This window comes from Leptodactylus fuscus, chromosome 1, assembly GCF_031893055.1.
Source record: "Leptodactylus fuscus isolate aLepFus1 chromosome 1, aLepFus1.hap2, whole genome shotgun sequence".
NCBI lineage: Eukaryota > Metazoa > Chordata > Amphibia > Anura > Leptodactylidae > Leptodactylus > Leptodactylus fuscus.
In genome coordinates, this window is record NC_134265.1 from 290,859,672 (window position 1) to 290,879,446 (window position 19,775).

The 19,775-nt window shown below is 43.2% G+C and overlaps 1 protein-coding gene across 2 annotated transcripts in view; it reads right to left on the reverse strand.

The window, feature by feature from the left end:
- The window catches only part of FSTL5 (follistatin like 5), a 530,583-nt gene extending 514,189 nt beyond the window's left edge, over nt 1-16,394 (reverse strand). For both annotated transcript variants that reach the window (XM_075288185.1, XM_075288178.1), the window contains exon 1: nt 16,058-16,394. The gene's annotated coding sequence lies outside the window, so the exon portion shown is untranslated. The remainder of the gene's footprint in view (nt 1-16,057) is intronic.
- Nucleotides 16,395-19,775: the final 3,381 nt, after the last annotated feature.

A 19,775-nucleotide genomic window follows, 5' to 3' on the forward strand; every position in this document is an offset into this window, starting at 1 on the left:
GATGCCGCGACGGGATGCATCCCGTCGCAGATAGCCACGCCAAAAATCCACACAGCGGAAAAGGTTTCCACTGTGTGAACTTACCCTAACATAGCACTTCAATGGCTCACAAATGGAGGACGATTCGCTACATCAATTGTGTCACAGTTTCTATACTGGGTTATTCTTCACTACACCAAGAAAGAATTTTCATTCTACTCTTGTTTAGTAAAAACATTTATCAGATTGATGTTGAATTCATTTTATCCAGAATAACTTATGTCAACAATGTGAAAAGGCCTTATACGTCTGTCACTAGCAGGTCTGCTTATTTAATAAAATAATATAAAATAAAAGGATAATAATTTTTGCCCTTCACAAGTACGAAGCAACATCAACAACTCAGTCTGAACATACGTTCTAATAATTATTTTTGCAGTCATAAAGAATATTTCAGCACAAAATATGAAAGTAACAAAACACAACATATCTTTCACAAGATATTAGTGTTAGAATAATGGCCTAGAGAAAATCTATGCAGAAACATGAGCTATTGTCTAATACATTACATACAATGACAAAGAAAGAAAATGTTTTGGTGCAAGTAATATATGAAATGAAAAATCTAATTTTTACATTTTTTTGTCTGGGGTTATACAAGAGAATTTGACATTAAAATTTTCTGCAAAGTCAGGAAAAGTACAAGGCAAAACAAAGTAAGGGTAAGATTTTATGATGCAGTTATTGAAGCTGAAACCAGTAGCGGGCTGAGAAAAAGAGAAATGCCATCTGTCCCTTCTAAGATTTCACCCTTTATAATCCACACCTGGCTTTGCTTTCTAAAATGTGTAATAAACCTGAACGTGGGTTCTTATCCTAAGATTTACAAACACAGTGTGAACTGACTAATTCTCTAAGGATGGATTCACATAAACAATGGTGAAAACGGCTGCGCAAATGCCTGAGTGGCAGCCGTGTACATGGACTCATTTACTTCATTGTCACCAGTAGATGATACATCAGGCCAGGCATTACCTTTATAGCACCTACTGCAAAAGAAATATAGCAGTACATAGTGGGTTTTTTCTCTACATATTAGTACAAATCTATCTGCCAGTACATTAGCCTATGTACTAATGGTGGTTGATTGAGCATATCAAATTGGGCCCTAACATCTGGGAATATGGCCAGTCAGCCTAGGATCCTTGAGCTGGTTTTAGAACTATATATACCACTAGAGCAACTGGCTGTCAATTTTACATCACCATTGATGTCCGATTCCAAATTTCATTTTACTCAGCAAAATTTATTTGAACATTCAGACTTAATTCTGAAATAATTTTAGAAATACAACACGTGGCTATTTTGCTTGTGAAGCACTGAAGAATAATGTATTTTATGTTTTCCTTTGATAAACTTCAACATATTACACATTATATTGCTTTATATTAGTATATACAGATATAGCCAAGTTTAACATGACTTTTAAAATGTTAAGTAGGGGCGGGTTCACATCTGTGCCCAGTTTGCGCTTTCAGGTTTCCGTCTTCTGCCAACAAGAGACAGAAACTTGGCAGACAGTGTCCGGCCGTGAGCGCCTGTGAGCGTTTTGTGGTCTCTGCGGCGAAACGTTTTTCTTTTTTTTAGTCCTACATGTCCGACTTTGTGTCCAGTTTAAAAAAAAACAAAACAAAAAAAAAAAACGGTTTCACCGCGGAAACCAAAAAGCGTTCACAGGCGCCCACGGCTGGACACTTGGCAAACCCATTCAAATGAATGGGTTTGAAGACTGCCTGCCAGTTTCAATCTCCTGTCCAGTTTCTCGGGCAGGAAACGGACACCTGCAAAGCGGAGGCTGGGCGCAGGTGTGAACCCACCCTAACCAGTTGCTGATCACTATTATCTTGTGACTCAAGATGAAGTCATACATATAAATCTGTTAAGATGGCATTAGGTTAAATAGCAACCTGTGCACAAACATGTTTAGACCCTCCTTGCCCCTTCCCTTTTTCCTGGCGACATTGATGTATGTCCCAGGTCGGTAACTGTCAATTTCAATAGTATGAACATCTTTAAAAAATAGCGGTAAGGAGGGTCATGGCTGCATTACATTAGATCAGGGTCTAAGGCTTGGTTGAATGCTCATTTGCTCCCAGAAATGTCCCCATTCATCCTTCATCTGTTTCTGTCAGTACCGCAAACACTTTAAGAGTAACATGCATAATAACTGCTCCATTCATTCTTCTCCTCACTATGGTTGCTCGCTGAGGAAGAACAGGAGCCGGACTGGCATCAGGTTTCTGTAGGCCCTTGGGACAATAGAGCCATAGTAGGCCTGTTTGTGTCACAACAAATGCGACAGCAATGTGTTCCTTTAAAAGCCAAACCAGTGGAAAACATGTGAAATTTGGTGTTTTTGCTGTGACAAATCTGCTGGAATTGTAGTATGATGGCTCCGTTATTCCATCACACAGTATAATGGCCCCCTTATGTCACAATATGGTATAAAGGCCCCCTTTCTCCCCCACACAGTATAATGGCCCCCTTATGTCACAATGCAGTATAAAAGCCCCCATATTCCCCAACACAGGATAAGGGTTCTCCTTATGCCTCCTTCCACTGTCAATATAATGTTAGCTGGGCTTCAGGGAATGAGCAGTGAGTATGCATTTCATCACTACTCATAACTCCTGGTTCCCCAAACTTGCTCTGGCCCTACCGGGGCTGACACTGGAGCACAAAAAGAGCAGATAACCTGGTGATCTAAGAACGGTTACTAATAATGAAGTCTGTACTTCCTGAGCTCTTACCAAGGCAAATGCACTTCCATATGTATTGATAGATGCACTTACTAGCCCCCCCCCCCCCCCCCCAGGTGATCTGGGCCCTGCACTTGTCAAGAGCACTAGGTGCTGTTGCCAGCCCTGAATGGGAAGCTTGGGATCGTGTTATAGTGGTCAGTGAGGCTCCAAATGTTAGAGCTCCCAGAAATCAAACATTTATTACCTATCTGGTGGATCTGTGATTTAGTGTTTCCAAGAACAGGATTCACCCTTAACCATCTCAAATCATAAATTTTCATGTTGATATAAGGATACTTTGTATGTTCAGACTCTTGGTCTGATCACAATTCAGGATGAACGTAATTAAAACACTTTTAGTAGGTGTAGGAAGACAATTTTTCCTCCCATAGGCATGAATTGTTAGCATGGCAGAACATACTTGCGTTTTCAATAGGGACATGAGAGTGAACCTCTGTTAGACACCTCTGGTGGTTTCTTATATCCTGGGCACCGAAGGGATAGGCATGATACGAGTAATTTAAGATCATTGGGGAGAGTCAGGATGTACATGAGAAAGCCAGCTGGTACCACTAAAATCAGAGGGTTTGGTCAACTATTCTGTTGAGTATTGGAAGCTTTATTTAAAGAATGAAAGACACTTGAGGGCAGTTGTATGGGCTTATTTGTGCAGTCTCTGCAGACACAGGCACTGGAGCTCCAGCACCTTATCTCTGCTTATTTCTAGTAGCACCATATTCTGCAGGCTCAAGGAGAGTAATGAGCAGTAGCTAGGACCACAGGAACACACTAAGTACCAGGAAATCTCCTCTTACCATCATTATTCTAAACTGTTCCGGCTGAGTCATCTAAGCAGTGCAGCTGTCACCAAGGAAAAATTCTTTGAAGTTCATTCTCCTCTCAGACACAGCCCTTGTTCCACCATCAAAACAACATAGAGCACTATTCACTGTCTTTGACATCTTGTTAAATAGTCAGTGCTGTCCAATGTGAACATGACTGAGGCACATCAATCTTCCTCTTTGACAGCCTTTACAGTGTTGCTCCAAGTACCACAATACCATTGACTCTATAGTTTGCCACCAGGCTGCATGGTTGATGCTGCCCTGGCAATAAATGAGGCTAATGAGCCCTGTGCAACACACAATCTAAGTCTAGTTATGCCTTATTCACACAACAATGACGTTTTTGACACACACACACATATATATATATATACATAGAGAGAGAGAGAGAGAGAGAGAGAGAGAGAGAGAGAGAGAGAGAAGGAAGATAGGCTCAGTGGTAGCAGCAGTGGACCCAGACAGGCAGACACAAAAATTCAGGTGCAGACAGGTTTTACCCTATACAGTTATTTTGCAGCAATAAGAACAATAACAGAAATCCTGCTCGTCTGAGCTACTAACTATAAAGTAAATACCCTAATTGTACGTGTGGCTTGCTTCAGCCACATGGTCCACAGAGCACAGTCAAGACAACAGTTCAGACTGGACTCTCACCAATTTGCAGTGTGTTAGGACATAACCCATCTCCTCCTCTCTCTCCAAGGAACTGCTTAGAAGTGAGATCTTGCCAACCTTTTATAGGCCTTTAATGAGGCCCACCTCATGCTTCACCTGTGCTTGAAGGCTCCTCCCTAGTCAGACAAGAAGAGGTTAACAGAAGGAGCCATCTCAACGTTATGGTGTTACATAAGTGAGGTATCTGGGGGAGATATAGCGACCTTCTAGAACCTCATGTGTCACCTTCTCACTATATAAATATCTATCTATCTATTTTTTTTTTCTTATGCGTTAGTGAAAAAATTGGATGAATTTCATTTTTTGACACCCCCCCCCCCATATGTTTTTAAAAGATGTAAATTGATCCGTGAAAGTGGACAAAGAAAGAGCATTATACCATCCTGATGAAGGGACCTCTATAGTCCCGAAAGCTCGATATATATCATCAAAAAACTTTTTAAGTTAGCCATTAAAAAAGGTATCAACTACTGAGGACTTCTCTCAAAAAAATTCTTTCAAAGAAAGAGCATGCCAGTTTTTTTTGATGGCTGTTAAAAATAGTCAGTCAAAAAAATGGACATGAAATAAATGTGTTTCAAACCAGCTTTGCAATGACCGTTACAAAAACGGCCATCAGAGGGACATTTTTCTCTGTTATATGAATAAGGCCTGGTTAATAGTTGACACCGCGTGAAATATAAAAAAGCAGTATCTTTACTTTTTTTCTTTTTTTTTTTAAGTGTCAGGTTATTGCTCTGAAAAGGGCATCCCATTGACAGCAAGACATCTCAAAAGAAATCAGCCTATAAATCGTGTCTATAGTCAGACAATTTGGGTGGAAATCAAAGAGCACAGAGAATTCACATAAACAAGGGGAGAAACACAAACTAGATGGAGGCTTTGCCCTTGGTTACATTAGAAATCTAGGACACAACTACTTCAAAGGAGCAGTGCTAACCTTAAAGGAGGACCTTTCACTACATACACCAACGCCAACTCCTTCTCTCCTTCAGGAGCCACAGTACTGATATCCCACCACTCAAGAGCAATATGTGCTGTTAGTTTCATCATCCAATATACTAATAAGGCTTTTAGTTTTGTGGGTGGTCCTCAGCAGGTGTAATTGACCCCAGACACGACAGTAGAGAGCCTAATTATTGTATGGAGTGCAGAACTAACCATAGCAATTGCTATGGAAAAGTGGGGTCTAGAGAAAAATTCCACCTAGAATCAGTAGATCGGTGCCTCTTGAAATGTGCAAATTCTCAAAGAGAAGGTCTTGATAGGTTCTCTTTAACACTTCCCTTACATACTCTGTAATAGTACGGTGGATGTATTGTACAGAGTCCTGGTGGCAATGCATACAGTCAGTGACTCCACTGATCGCAGGTATAAACCCCCTCAGTGCCTCAGTCAAAGCTGACCAAGGTGACATTTTACCAAAAGTGCTTTTTGAAGAATCCGATCTTATGCACTTCTATTGCAGACTGCTCTCTTAGGGTATGTTCACATGGCGGAATTTGCATTCCGCATGTGAACATTATGCATGGCTACCCACAATGGGAAGCTGGTCCAGTGCACGGACATCCCATCGTGGCATTCCACTCCGGATTAGGCCCAAATAAATGGGCCTTATTTGAAGGGAGTCTCGGCAAGAAGGGTCATCTCGCTTCTACTATCGAGAGGAAAAAAGAAGCGAGCAGCTCCCTTTGAAGTCAATGGAAGCTGGTTTTGGCAGCAGATTTTGAGGTGGATTCCGCGTCAAAATCTGCTGCCAAAAAACTCCATGTGAACAAGCTCTTAGGGTTTTGTAGCAGTTTTATTACATTTTTCACAATGCACTACAAAGAATAAAATCTGCAATACTTTTGTGACACAAAGCACAAGCTGCAGTTTTGAGAATATGGGCTGAGTACATAGTAAAGCTTACAGCTGAAGCACCAGTTTCAGACACGGTGAGTTATCCGTTCTACTTTAGCTTTTACTTTTTTCATTTCATGGCTTTGTAATTTATTGTGTAAACGATTTGTTATTTGCCCTTGGCTGCAAAGGGTCAAAGTCTCTGGTGCTTGTTCTAACAGAAGCAAATTCATAATGCTTCCTGTCATTAGTGTATATGGAAATGGTAAATGGCACCTAGGGGAATGTGGATTTACTCAACTATGATGCCACATGAAGAAATTCTGCTATACCTCACTGTTTTCTATCTAGCAATTTTAATTATTTGACGTCAATGTTGTTAAAATATGTCGAGTCGTCAAGTAAGCAAAGTAATTCTGTTTCCAACAGCTGGAACTTAATGTCATGTAACTATGAAAACTATAAAACAATGGTGGAGATTTATTAGTAGTATCTTAAGTTGTGACAGCTTCCAGCTACAGATATAGCATCCTATAACTTGACACTTGCTACAGCGTGATATCTTATCATAGAACACAACAAAAGTTATTAAAAAGACATGGAAAAGTCAAGTTACAGTGTCATGCAACAGTGTGTTCAATGTGTTAAAGGGTCTCTATTAGAGATGAGCGAACACTAAAATGTTCGAGGTTCGAAATTCGATTCGAACAGCCGCTCACTGTTCGAGTGTTCGAATGGGTTTCGAACCCCATTATAGTCTATGGGGAACATAAACTCGTTAAGGGGGAAACCCAAATTCGTGTCTGGAGGGTCACCAAGTCCACTATGACACCCCAGGAAATGATACCAACACCCTGGAATGACACTGGGACAGCAGGGGAAGCATGTCTGGGGGCATAAAAGTCACTTTATTTCATGGAAATCCCTGTCAGTTTGCGATTTTCGCAAGCTAACTTTTCCCCATAGAAATGCATTGGCCAGTGCTGATTGGCCAGAGTACGGAACTCGACCAATCAGCGCTGGCTCTGCTGGAGGAGGCGGAGTCTAAGATAGCTCCACACCAGTCTCCATTCAGGTCCGACCTTAGACTCCGCCTCCTCCGGCAGAGCCAGCGCTGATTGGCCGAAGGCTGGCCAATGCATTCCTATGCGAATGCAGACTTAGCAGTGCTGAGTCAGTTTTGCTCAACTACACATCTGATGCACACTCGGCACTGCTACATCAGATGTAGCAATCTGATGTAGCAGAGCCGAGGGTGCACTAGAACCCCTGTGCAAACTCAGTTCACGCTAATAGAATGCATTGGCCAGCGCTGATTGGCCAATGCATTCTATTAGCCCGATGAAGTAGAGCTGAATGTGTGTGCTAAGCACACACATTCAGCACTGCTTCATCAAGCCAATACAATGCATTAGCCAGTGCTGATTGGCCAGAGTACGGAATTCGGCCAATCAGCGCTGGCCAATGCATTCTATTAGCCCGATGAAGTAGAGCTGAATGTGTGTGCTAAGCACACACATTCAGCACTGCTTCATCAAGCCAATACAATGCATTAGCCAGTGCTGATTGGCCAGAGTACGGAATTCGGCCAATCAGCGCTGGCTCTGCTGGAGGATGCGGAGTCTAAGATCGCTCCACACCAGTCTCCATTCAGGTCCGACCTTAGACTCCGCCTCCTCCGGCAGAGCCAGCGCTGATTGGCCGAAGGCTGGCCAATGCATTCCTATGCGAATGCAGACTTAGCAGTGCTGAGTCAGTTTTGCTCAACTACACATCTGATGCACACTCGGCACTGCTACATCAGATGTAGCAATCTGATGTAGCAGAGCCGAGGGTGCACTAGAACCCCTGTGCAAACTCAGTTCACGCTAATAGAATGCATTGGCCAGCGCTGATTGGCCAATGCATTCTATTAGCCCGATGAAGTAGAGCTGAATGTGTGTGCTAAGCACACACATTCAGCACTGCTTCATCAAGCCAATACAATGCATTAGCCAGTGCTGATTGGCCAGAGTACGGAATTCGGCCAATCAGCGCTGGCCAATGCATTCTATTAGCCCGATGAAGTAGAGCTGAATGTGTGTGCTAAGCACACACATTCAGCACTGCTTCATCAAGCCAATACAATGCATTAGCCAGTGCTGATTGGCCAGAGTACGGAATTCGGCCAATCAGCGCTGGCTCTGCTGGAGGAGGCGGAGTCTAAGGTCGGACCTGAATGGAGACTGGTGTGGAGCGATCTTAGACTCCGCCTCCTCCAGCAGAGCCAGCGCTGATTGGCCGAATTCCGTACTCTGGCCAATCAGCACTGGCTAATGCATTGTATTGGCGTGATGAAGCAGTGCTGAATGTGTGTGCTTAGCACACACATTCAGCTCTACTTCATCGGGCTAATAGAATGCATTGGCCAGCGCTGATTGGCCGAATTCCGTACTCTGGCCAATCAGTGCTGGCCAATGCATTCTATTAGCTTGATGAAGCAGAGTGTGCACAAGGGTTCAAGCGCACCCTCGGCTCTGATGTAGCAGAGCCGAGGCTGCACAAGGGTTCAAGCGCACCCTCGGCTCTGATGTAGGAGAGCCGAGGGTGCACTTGAACCCTTGTGCAGCCTCGGCTCTGCTACATCAGAGCCGAGGGTGCGCTTGAACCCTTGTGCACACTCTGCTTCATCAAGCTAATAGAATGCATTGGCCAGCGCTGATTGGCCAATGTATTCTATTAGCCTGATGAAGTAGAGCTGAATGTGTGTGCTAAGCACACACATTCAGCTCTACTTCATCGGGCTAATAGAATGCATTGGCCAGCGCTGATTGGCCAGAGTACGGAACTCGACCAATCAGCGCTGGCTCTGCTGGAGGAGGCGGAGTCTAAGATCGCTCCACACCAGTCTCCATTCAGGTCCGACCTTAGACTCCGCCTCCTCCAGCAGAGCCAGCGCTGATTGGCCGAATTCCGTACTCTGGCCAATCAGCACTGGCTAATGCATTGTATTGGCGTGATGAAGCAGTGCTGAATGTGTGTGCTTAGCACACACATTCAGCTCTACTTCATCGGGCTAATAGAATGCATTGGCCAATCAGCGCTGGCCAATGCATTCTATTAGCGTGAACTGAGTTTGCACAGGGAAGCTAGTGCACCCTCGGCTCTGCTACATCAGATTGCTACATCTGATGTAGCAGTGCCGAGTGTGCATCAGATGTGTAGTTGAGCAAAACTGACTCAGCACTGCTAAGTCTCTGCATTCGCATAGGAATGCATTGGCCAGCCTTCGGCCAATCAGCGCTGGCTCTGCCGGAGGAGGCGGAGTCTAAGTTCGGACCTGAATGGAGACTGGTGTGGAGCGATCTTAGACTCCGCCTCCTCCAGCAGAGCCAGCGCTGATTGGTCGAGTTCCGTACTCTGGCCAATCAGCGCTGGCCAATGCATTCTATTAGCCCGATGAAGTAGAGCTGAATGTGTGTGCTTAGCACACACATTCAGCTCTACTTCATCAGGCTAATAGAATACATTGGCCAATCAGCGCTGGCCAATGCATTCTATTAGCTTGATGAAGCAGAGTGTGCACAAGGGTTCAAGCGCACCCTCGGCTCTGATGTAGCAGAGCTGAGGGTGCACAAGGGTTCAAGTGCACCCTCGGCTCTCCTACATCAGAGCCGAGGGTGCGCTTGAACCCTTGTGCAGCCTCGGCTCTGCTACATCAGAGCCGAGGGTGCGCTTGAACCCTTGTGCACACTCTGCTTCATCAAGCTAATAGAATGCATTGGCCAGCACTGATTGGCCAGAGTACGGAATTCGGCCAATCAGCGCTGGCCAATGCATCCCTATGGGAAAAAGTTTATCTCACAAAAATCACAATTACACACCCGATAGAGCCCCAAAAAGTTATTTTTAATAACATTCCCCCCTAAATAAAGGTTATCCCTAGCTATCCCTGCCTGTACAGCTATCCCTGTCTCATAGTCACAAAGTTCACATTCTCATATGACCCGGATTTGAAATCCACTATTCGTCTAAAATGGAGGTCACCTGATTTCGGCAGCCAATGACTTTTTCCAATTTTTTTCAATGCCCCCAGTGTCGTAGTTCCTGTCCCACCTCCCCTGCGCTGTTATTGGTGCAAAAAAGGCGCCAGGGAAGGTGGGAGGGGAATCGAATTTTGGCGCACTTTACCACGTGGTGTTCGATTCGATTCGAACATGGCGAACACCCTGATATCCGATCGAACATGTGTTCGATAGAACACTGTTCGCTCATCTCTAGTCTCTATCACTAGATTTTCGTGTTTTTAGCTAAAGATATGCCTGAATAGCCCCTTGTGTCTTACCTACTGGATGCCCACCGCTGACTCCAATCATGCACGTGCGCAGTAGCGCTCCCTTCGATGCGCTACTGTGCATGCTCCAACACCATTTTACTGCACAGAACATTGCGAGCTGGCGCTGGAGCATGCGCAGTAGCGTTCCAGAAGGAGCGCTACTGCGCACGCACGTGACTTCAATAGAAACCGCCGATGATAGAGGCGGTGAATAAGCAGGAGGAGGAGAGCTTGGAGGCAGTGGTGGGTGTCCAGAAGGTAAGGTGCAAGGGGTGCACGGAATGCCCACTGTGCACCCTGGAGCTGATTTGCATATTGATTTCCACGGTAATTAACAAAAACAGGACGGCCTTTCTACAAGTGATTAGCAGTACCTGAATATCCTTTTTAAAGGCTATTCAGGCATATCTTTAGCTAAAAACATGAAAATCTAGTGATAGAGCCCCTTTAAGTATCAAGTGCATCTGCAGACCGGACAGGTATAAGGTGGTATAAATTCATCCAAATAAAACATGTTGCATGATAGATTTGGTGCATTTTGTAAGAAATAATAGGCACTTTTACTTATCACACCATAATTAAATATGTACATAGTGGACCGCAGCAAAAAGGCAATGCAGGAAAAACCACAACAGCAATGCATCGTGGTTTTTCCCGCAGTGCTTTTCAATGAAAGTCTATAGAGGTTTCCGCTGTGGACTTTCTGCTTTCATTATACTTACAGGGAAATTGCGGGCATTTCTGTAGGTATAATTGACATGCTCCTATTTCTACAACCGCAACAGTTTTGGAAATCGCAGCATGTCTGGTGCACATATTTTTCCACAACGTGTGGATAGGATTCTCTAGAACCCCATCCTCTTTGCAGGAACTGTAAAATGCCATAGTTTTTGCCGTGGCATTTCCGCTGCATCCAAAACCAGGGTTTATACCATGTGGGGCCCCGGCATGTTCACCCTAGTTTTTGCCTCAATGCGAGCCAGAATTCTGGTGCATTCTGATTATAAAGGGTCTGTCATTTCATTCTTGAAACTCACAGATGGACATGTGATCAGTGAATACAGATATCAGTGTTATCTGTTATAACATTTGTAGTTTTATCATCATGGGCTCAATTTTTATTAATAAACTAAAAAGATATATGAAGGTAGTGGCACCGTTCTGTGTTAAAATACAACACCTCAATGTATATACGGCAACAAGGTATGAATAGCAGGCAAAGTGATGTGGTATATAGGTGGTGCTCACTGTTCAAAGGATATATAAAAAAGTCTTGGGCAAAAAATTGTAAAGGGAAACAGGGCACTCACCAACCAAAAGTAAAATTTTCAAGCTTTAATTCATCGTCATTAAAAAATGGCACTTAGACAGCATACACAATCGGAGATGGATTAAATGGAATGCAGAGACAATGAAGCAACGACCGTTTCGTGCTAGACGCACTTCATCAGGCTTCCTCAAGTGATGAAGTGCGTCTAGCACAAAACGGTCGTTGCTTCATTGTCTCTGCATTCCATTTAATCCATCTCATTTTTTATTAACCATACTTGGTATACCAATACATTTTAATATTAGCACTTAGGTGTATTTTAAGTGAGGGCCTCACAGCAGACATTTTACTGATTTGCCACCTGACCTTGATTTGAGGCTCACACTTGAGTCTGGGGTAGGCACCACCATTTCAGCTGTAGCATATTATATTATGTATGTATTTTCATAGGAGTTAAATATATTCATATATCTTTTTACATGTTTTTTATATTTCTTTATTGTATTACTAAAACATTAGTGTTGTCTGTATACTGATATCGAGTGGCAGTAGTACCAATAGCTGACCTCTGTATTAGGTAGGTTCCTTATGTAAGCTAATTTAAGTGGGGTTGAACTATATATAGCTATAGCAAAACAAGTTTATTTAGAAAAAAAACTGCAAAATAAATAAATATTCAGGTCAGGTACAGCAAAATAGAATACAACCTTAACTTCAGGCAAAAGGAGTGAAACAAAACCCTGCTCGCCTGAGCACTAACTAAACAAATACCTAACAACCTAACTGTACGTGTGGCTTACTATTAGCCACATGAATCAACAAAAACAGCACAAAACAGTCTCATCAGACTCATGGTTTCAGAACAGACCCAGGCACTAACTCCTACTCTCAGGATTTTCCGTGAAGTGCAGGCTCTGCTGTCTTTTATGGGCCAGTAACGAGCCCAGGACCCACACATGGGACTGAAACCTACTCAAGATCCACCGTGGATCACACATAGGTCAGGAAACTGGGGGATATATATCCCCTGCCTGTCACCTTCTGTATACTGTATATATAAATATTCTGCAATTGGATAAAACTGAATACTAATAGACATATTCTCGTGTTTATTCTTTACACTAAGTTATATATTATATTCATTATTAGTATTAAGTGACATATAAAGGGCAGGGACAGAAGAGGCTGGCTAAGGAGCCTGCATCTGCAAGTAATACGAACCATAGGCAGGGTGTGCATGATGTGACCTCAAACATGTTTTTTTTTTTTTTTATTAACTAAAGAAAACTTAGTTAATAAGAAGTTAATAACGTATAATATAAAAATGTTCCTTCTATACCACCTACACAATAGATAACAAATAAAATTACATGACTCCAAGAAACAGAAATCATATTGCAACCTATGAGAAAATAGTTCCTATGTATGCAGTAGAGTAAGTGCTTTGTGCCAAGTACCATAACAAGTTTTCTGGTGGCTGCTATGTGTGCAGAGCCTCGGGGATAGTATTATACTAGATATTCTCCTCTTCTTACAAACACAAACCTGGCGCAGGAACACATTCTACTGATGGACAGAGCAACAAGCCAGAAATTGGCAGATTTTTCAGCTTGTAATGAAGTTATCCTTTAATTACAGTCGAGTCTCCGACCATTCATTGTCTTTATATATTCTCTTTCAAACATATTGATGGTGCCCATTATCATACTGTCAGTACAGTCAAAGTAATAAGCTTCAGTATGAATGTGAGGGAAGTAGAGAATTGGATTAATATCCACAGGTTTCAATGTGTCCTTTATGCTTCCTTCCCTTGACTTTTGCACCATGCGGTGTGACCTCTCTTCTCTGTGCATTTATTCAAACATCTGATCTCTTCCTCTTGCCATCTGCCTTCCTATTTGTCTCTCATGTGAACAGTGATTTCTATTAGCAGTGATATGAAGTGTTCCTATCCATGAGGCTGAATAGCACACACTGTATGAAGGTATATTTTAAAAGCACATACATACTGCATGCATTGAGATGTTTATCTATTCACAGTATGCACTTAAGAAACCTGAACATTTTCCAAGAGCCCAATAATGTAAATCTTGAACCTGAGAACTTGCAAGTACAACCCATCAAGATGGTATCATATCTTATATGTCCACTGAAATGACACCAGACCGTGCTCTATGATTGAGAGAGACATCATTTTACACGCGTATCCTTAGATCCATATTAAATATGTGGAAGGCACAAGTACAAGACTGAATAAGGATATTGTTACTTGGAACACAATAGAACATGATTTAATAGAGAACAGAAGGCAGGTGTATTGTGCGGGAAGGTTGTAAAATAAAAGAGAACTCTCTAAAATATAGACTAGCTGTCATTCCTGTGTGACATTCATTTGGCTTAGCACAATAGTAATAGTTAGAGCTGCCAATCCCTTGCAAATCTATTCATTTACTATTGGTTTAAGTGCTTTGTCAGCTGCAATTAAGTGTAACTATACAAAACACAACAACACCTGGATATGTGTGTATATACAGTATATGTGCATGCATATAACTGGCATCATGACAGTATGATCTAAGAGGTGCTGTATATTCCCAAGAAATAACAATAATATATAGGTTGGTTTCAGTAATGTGCATGTTTTATGGAAAAAAACAGCAGTGATTCAGTACAGTCAGGAAATGAGCTGGGATTTTCATTGCCATCAGACACTTGGAATTCACTTTACAAATGAGTTTGTCATGTTTGTGGAGTGTTATTCTGCTAGATCAATGAGATTAGTGCAAATCTCCCACCCCATGCAAAATGCTTCCAGATCAGCTACTTCCAAACTCTTCACATGAAGGTTACACAGATATCATTACAACAGTCCTGTATCAAAACTGCTGTCTGACAGCCTATACATGATCAACCATTCCCTTATCTACAATTCATCACATATTCCACTGAGAAGCCATTTATCAATCACAGGTTCCTGCCATAAATAATGTTAGCATTTAGGAATCATGACATTTTAAAGCGACATTTATATTTTACACCTGACCACCATCATCTGCTGTCTACTGGGAACTGTCTCTCTGGCTTTGGATATAGACAGCAGTAATGCCAATATGTGGATAAGAAGGAGCTCTGCATATTGAATATTATGGGGCACATGTAGCAATATAGGCGAATCTGATACACACAATAATGGGACTATCATTTGATTTCCTAATGCTTAATGCTTGTGAATAACTTGTCCCATACTGAATTACTAATGAACTAACTAATGAAATAGTTGTATAGTATTAGGGGAAAAAAATCTGCTTAAACAGCACAACTTCTATACATAGGCTGTGCCTGGTATTGCAGCTCTTCCTTATTCTCTAAACTGCAATACCATTTACCACCTATAAACTACAGAGGCAATGTTTTACAAAAATTACCAAATACTATTTTTTTGGAAAAGAAACTATACCCTTTTTCCTAATCTCCTATATTCCCTTTAAAGCAGAAGGTTCTCAGTTAGTATATCAGTAGATGAAATATTGGAAATATTGTACATATGTGCAATTCATAAAGGTGTGGGTATGGTACATTTGTCCTGTCATGACCCCACTTGTTAATAAAAATGCAGCACAGGCAATAATAAATCTCTTAATATCAAAAGTCCATAGCCATTGTAGACAGATCACATTATCCAGAACAGGGCATGCTCCTTACTGTCAACTTAGCAGGTCTATACAAACACTAATAATAGCTATACATGTGACATGTAACCATTCTGCCACTCCATTTATCCAGCTTGTCTTTTATATCTGCTAACACAATCCGGATCACAGCCACAATAGATGTAGCACATCTGAGCTGTTTAGATGCAATGCATGATAATATCAGCATGTTTTACATGTATGGCACTTACATAGGACAGCAAATAAACCTACACTATAGCATTATCTATACTGAGATCAAGATGCAGAACACAATGCAAACCACAAAGCGTAAAATTACTCAGGTCTGCTGCATCTGTAATGACTGGCATGTAAAGCATTGCCCACAAGCACAGCCTGCTGTATCTAATCTATAGCCATTCTGTCTCAGATTTTCTATCTGAGCTGAAACTTTTAACTTCCAGAAAGTTTGAGAATGTAGAGAGAGCAGAGAGCTGCCAAGGAGGACAAGTGTGAGGACAAGTGTGAGGGTGCTGGAGCCAAGCACAGGGCACACATCATGCCATCCCTGACTCCTACTTCTGCTATTAACTACTATGCCAATAGCAGCATGTCAATCATATACTGTTATGTCTATAGCAGCAGATATCACAGAGCAGACATGAACAAGGAGACCATACCTGCGCTCTGACCAGTCTCCTGGATCTTCAGATCTTCAGAGTAATTCCAAGAAATCCACAAACATAGGAAAGAAATCCCAAGACTTCAGTACTAGGCACAAACCTCCAAGCAGGGATATCCAAAGCAGTGTGTGATATAGTTATATCCCCAGTGATCAGAAAGCGCTAGATAGCAGAGATCCAGGCACGAGGCAGCAGAGACAGCAGCGAGGGGCCAGAGTTCAGCACCAGCACATAAGTGGACAGAGCCCGCACAGCACTAGTCAAGCCATGGCCACGCCCTCAGCGCCCCGCCCCACTGCTCGCGTCAGTCCATCTGCTCCCTTCACTCCTGTGCATGCAGCCAGCACTGGGAGACAATGACTAATCGGGAGGCTGGGGGCTCGGAATGCCTGCACTGCCCCTGATTGTAGTGACTGAGCTCCCCGCACACCCCCTGCAAACCTGCTGTGTACAGCAAGAATATGCAACTGTTGTCCTAGCCAGTCCTAAGGATGCCAGCACACACTACAACAGTTATCTTATCCTGTACTAGTGTACACAGGATGCCAGCACACACTACAACAGTTATCTTACCCAGTACTAGTGTACACAGGATGCCAGCACACACTACAACAGTTATCTTATCCTGTACTAGTGTACACAGGATGCCAGCACACACTACAACAGTTGTCTTATCCTGTACTAGTGTACACAGGATGCCAGCACACACTACAACAGTTATCTTACCCAGTACTAGTGTACACAGGATGCCAGCACACACTACAACAGTTATCTTATCCTGTACTAGTGTACACAGGATGCCAGCACACACTACAACAGTTGTCTTATCCTGTACTAGTGTACACAGGATGCCAGCACACACTACAACAGTTATCTTACCCAGTACTAGTGTACACAGGATGCCAGCACACACTACAACAGTTACCTTACCCAGTACTAGTGTACACAGGATGCCAGCACACACTACAACAGTTACCTTACCCAGTACTAGTGTACACAGGATGCCAGCACACACTACAACAGTTGTCTTATCCTGTACTAGTGTACACAGGATGCCAGCACACACTACAACAGTTATCTTACCCAGTACTAGTGTACACAGGATGCCAGCACACACTACAACAGTTACCTTACCCAGTACTAGTACACAGGATGCCAGCACACACTACAACAGTTACCTTACCCAGTACTAGTGTACACAGGATGCCAGCACACACTACAACAGTTACCTTACCCAGTACTAGTGTACACAGGATGCCAGCACACACTACAACAGTTACCTTACCCAGTACTAGTACACAGGATGCCAGCACACACTACAACAGTTGTCTTACCCAGTACTAGTGTACACAGGATGCCAGCACACACTACAACAGTTACCTTACCCAGTACTAGTACACAGGGTACCAGCACACACTACAACAGTTGTCTTACCCAGTACTAGTGTACACAGGATGCCAGCACACACTACAACAGTTACCTTACCCAGGGCTAGTGTACACAGGATGCCAGCACACACTACAACAGTTATCTTACCCAGTACTAGTACACAGGATGCCAGCACACACTACAACAGTTACCTTACCCAGTACTAGTGTACACAGGATGCCAGCACACACTACAACAGTTATCTTACCCAGTACTAGTACACAGGATGCCAGCACACACTACAACAGTTATCTTACCCAGTACTAGTACACAGGATGCCAGCACACACTACAACAGTTACCTTACCCAGTACTAGTGTACACAGGATGCCAGCACACACTACAACAGTTGTCTTACCCAGTACTAGTGTACACAGGATGCCAGCACACACTACAACAGTTACCTTACCCAGGGCTAGTGTACACAGGATGCCAGCACACACTACAACAGTTACCTTACCCAGTACTAGTGTACACAGGATGCCAGCACACACTACAACAGTTATCTTACCCAGTACTAGTGTACACAGGATGCCAGCACACACTACAACAGTTACCTTACCCAGTACTAGTACACAGGATGCCAGCACACACAACAGTTGTCTTACCCAGTACTAGTGTACACAGGATGCCAGCACACACTACAACAGTTACCTTACCCAGGGCTAGTGTACACAGGATGCCAGCACACACTACAACAGTTATCTTACCCAGTACTAGTACACAGGATACCAGCACACACTACAACAGTTACCTTACCCAGTACTAGTGTACACAGGATGCCAGCACACACTACAACAGTTATCTTACCCAGTACTAGTGTACACAGGATGCCAGCACACACTACAACAGTTACCTTACCCAGGGCTAGTGTACACAGGATGCCAGCACACACTACAACAGTTACCTTACCCAGTACTAGTACACAGGATGCCAGCACACACTACAACAGTTACCTTACCCAGTACTAGTGTACACAGGATGCCAGCACACACTACAACAGTTACCTTACCCAGTACTAGTGTACACAGGATGCCAGCACACACTACAACAGTTGTCTTATCCTGTACTAGTGTACACAGGATGCCAGCACACACTACAACAGTTATCTTACCCAGTACTAGTGTACACAGGATGCCAGCACACACTACAACAGTTACCTTAACCAGTACTAGTACACAGGATGCCAGCACACACTACAACAGTTGTCTTACCCAGTACTAGTGTACACAGGATGCCAGCACACACTACAACAGTTACCTTACCCAGGGCTAGTGTACACAGGATGCCAGCACACACTACAACAGTTATCTTACCCAGTACTAGTACACAGGATGCCAGCACACACTACAACAGTTATCTTACCCAGTACTAGTACACAGGATGCCAGCACACACTACAACAGTTACCTTACCCAGTACTAGTGTACACAGGATGCCAGCACACACTACAACAGTTATCTTACCCAGTACTAGTGTACACAGGATGCCAGCACACACTACAACAGTTATCTTACCCAGTACTAGTGTACACAGGATGCCAGCACACACTACAACTGTTATCTTACCCAGTACTAGTACACATGATGCCAGCACACACTACAACAGTTATCTTACCCAGTACTAGTACACAGGATGCCAGCACACACTACAACAGTTATCTTACCCAGGGCTAGAACACAGGATGCCAGCACACACTACAACAGTTATCTTACCCAGTACTAGTGTACACAGGATGCCAGCACACACTACAACAGTTATCTTACCCAGTACTAGTGTACACAGGATGCCAGCACACACTACAACAGTTACCTTACCCAGGGCTAGTACACAGGATGCCAGCACACACTACAACAGTTATCTTACCCAGTACTAGTGTACACAGGATGCCAGCACACACTACAACAGTTACCTTACCCAGTACTAGTACACAGGATGCCAGCACACACTACAACAGTTGTCTTACCCAGTACTAGTGTACACAGGATGCCAGCACACACTACAACAGTTACCTTACCCAGGGCTAGTGTACACAGGATGCCAGCACACACTACAACAGTTATCTTACCCAGTACTAGTACACAGGATGCCAGCACACACTACAACAGTTACCTTACCCAGTACTAGTGTACACAGGATGCCAGCACACACTACAACAGTTATCTTACCCAGTACTAGTGTACACAGGATGCCAGCACACACTACAACAGTTATCTTACCCAGTACTAGTGTACACAGGATGCCAGCACACACTACAACAGTTATCTTACCCAGTACTAGTGTACACAG